General features: G+C 48.2%; 1 long non-coding RNA gene across 1 annotated transcript in view; it reads right to left on the reverse strand.

The window, feature by feature from the left end:
* Nucleotides 1–2,589, reverse strand: part of LOC140341722 (uncharacterized) — a 7,780-nt gene that overhangs the window by 4,410 nt on the left and 781 nt on the right. The gene's annotated exons all lie outside the window — the stretch shown is intronic.

Here is a 2,589-nt window from a genome sequence, read left to right on the forward strand (position 1 = left end):
TGCACAGTACCACTTCTCTTGTCCTGTACCCCGGGTGTAATTTTCGGTATATGTTCCTGTATGATGGGTGTAGTGACATTTCCTCCTCTTCCTCTCCTGAGTACATTCCGGGAAGCCCTCGTGTGAGGCGGCACTGATGACCTCATGGCGCTCCAGCAGTGAAGGCCGCCATTGTTCTTAATTTTGATGTATTGTGGGGGAGGGGACTGTGCTGATGTCCAAAATTCCGGACCCCCCCTACTCTGCAGATTGGTGAATAATGGGATTCTTGTACTAGTCAGTTTGGGTTCTGTAGTCATGTGACCTCATCATACTGAATTCCTGTTACAGGAATGTGATCAGCGCTCTGTATGGGTTCTACTATCCTGCAAAATAAAAATTCACCAAAAATTATCTGCACAAAGACACCAATCTCAAACCTGCAAGTGAGTGTGTAAAGCAGGTAAATCAGACATGTTCCAACCCAGAGTACATTCAGGATATGAATATGGCTTTGTCATGTAGACTCCACTGTGATTCCCCCCAAGTAGTTTGTGCCTCAGCCCCTCCCACAATGGGGAGATTTTCCCCAGCAGTTTCTGTCTCTGCCCCTCTCACAATGGGAAGACTCCCCCCAGTAGTTTGTGTCTTTGCCTGTCCCCAATGGTGAGATTTCCCCCCCAGTATTTTTTCCCTAAGTCCCTCCGACAATGGGGAGATTTCCCCTAGTAGTTTGAGTCTTTGCCCCTCCCCAATGGTGAGATTTCCCCCCAGTAGTTTGTGTCTCAGCCCCTCCCACAATGGTGAGATTTCCCCCAGTAGTTTGTGTCTTTGCCCCTCCTCAATGGTGAGATTTCCCCTCAGTAGTTTGTGTCTCTGTCCCTCCCACAATGTGGAGAGTTCCCCCAGTAGTTTGTGTCTCTGCCCCTCCCCCAATGGAGGTATTTCCGCCTGAAGTTTGTGTCTTTGCCCCTTTTCAATGGTGAAATTTCCCCCAATAGTTTGTGTCTTTGCCTCTCACAATGGTGCATGGATTTCCTTTAGGTTAGGATGACATTCGGGTGAAGGTGTTGGATTGGGGTGTAGTCTCCCTGTGTTGATCCCCACACCCCCCCGATTCCCCAGCTTTAGAACATGGCAGTGATTCCTCCCAATACTGAAAGACTTTCTACAAGTCCTGATCCAAAGTAGAAAAGACAGCTCAGATCCAAGGAAACAGACACAGGAAAGAATCAACCTACCTGAACCATGACACCTCCAGTCCTCCAAAGTAATCACACCACAGATCCCCCTATTTTATATTATTAATAAACAGTATTTGTATAGCGCTAACATATTACACAGCCCTTTATATTAAAGAGGAACTATACTCAAAAATAAAAAACACACTTACCCTCAATCCCGAAGGGCAGTCCAATCACTCCGGGAGTGTCTGGCATCGGGTCCTGCGTTCTCTTGGCATCCATCCCGGAGCCGGCGCCGCCATCTTTATCGTACGTCACCCGACCAAGGCCTGAAATCTGGTGACGTAGGATGAAAAAAAAATTCCAATCTCACTGCGCATGTGTGAGATCGGCAAATTTGTCTCTTTGAGCAAAAAAGCTCCCTGACATAGGTATCCCGGGAGGCTATGCGCTCCCATTCATTCTCAACAACCTAGGCAGCCGAGAATTAGGGGGCAGCTCTGCACCCTTTTTTTAAAAAAAAACAGAATTTTTACCTTACATATTAGGGTTCTTTACCCTGGTATGTAAAGTGAAAATTCTGAGTTTAGGTACGCTTTAAATATGGGTTGCAAATGACAGACAGATACAGACAGTGACACAGAAGGAGGAGGAGAGGACCCTGCCCCAAAGAGCTTACAATCTAAGAGGTGGGAGAAGTATCACACAATAGGAGGGGGATATGGAACGGTGGGAATTAGTGAGGATTTAGAAGACAGAAGAAGACGGGTAGGTGAGGTTGAAGCGTTGGGTTTTGAGCGCTCTTTTTAACCAGCAGAGAGTAGGAGCAAGCTGAATAGGAAGAGGAAGACTATTCCAGAGAGTCGGGGCAGCTCTAGAAAAGTCCTGGAGCCGTGCGTGTGATGAGGTTATGAGTGAGGAAGTCATTAGTAGGTCAGTGGAGGAGAGGAGAGAGCGACTAGGGGGGTATTTTTCTATTAGGGCAGAAAGGTAAGTGGGACAAGAACTGTGGGGGGATTTGAAGGCAAAGCACAGGAGATGAATTTGATTCTCAGGTGAATTGGAAGCCAATGAAGAGAACTACAAAGAGAGGCAGCAGAAGAGGAGCAGAGGGAAGGCTGTGTATGGGGTAGGTGGGTGGGAAGGTTGTGTATGGGGTAGGTGGGTGGGAAGGTTGTGTATGGGGTAGGTGGGTGAGAAGCGTGTGTATGGGGTAGGTAGGTGAGAAGGCTGTGTATGGGGTAGGTGGGTGGGAAGGTTGTGTATGGGGTAGGTGGGTGAGAAGGGTGTGTATGGGGTAGGTAGGTGAGAAGGCTGTGTATGGGGTAGGTGGCTGAGAAGGCTGTGTATGGGGTGGGTGGGTGAGAAGGCTGTGTATAGGGTAAGTAGGTAGGTGGGAAGGCTGTGTATGGGGTAGGTAGGTAGG

This window comes from Pyxicephalus adspersus, chromosome 12 (genome assembly GCF_032062135.1).
Source record: "Pyxicephalus adspersus chromosome 12, UCB_Pads_2.0, whole genome shotgun sequence".
Lineage (NCBI taxonomy): Eukaryota > Metazoa > Chordata > Amphibia > Anura > Pyxicephalidae > Pyxicephalus > Pyxicephalus adspersus.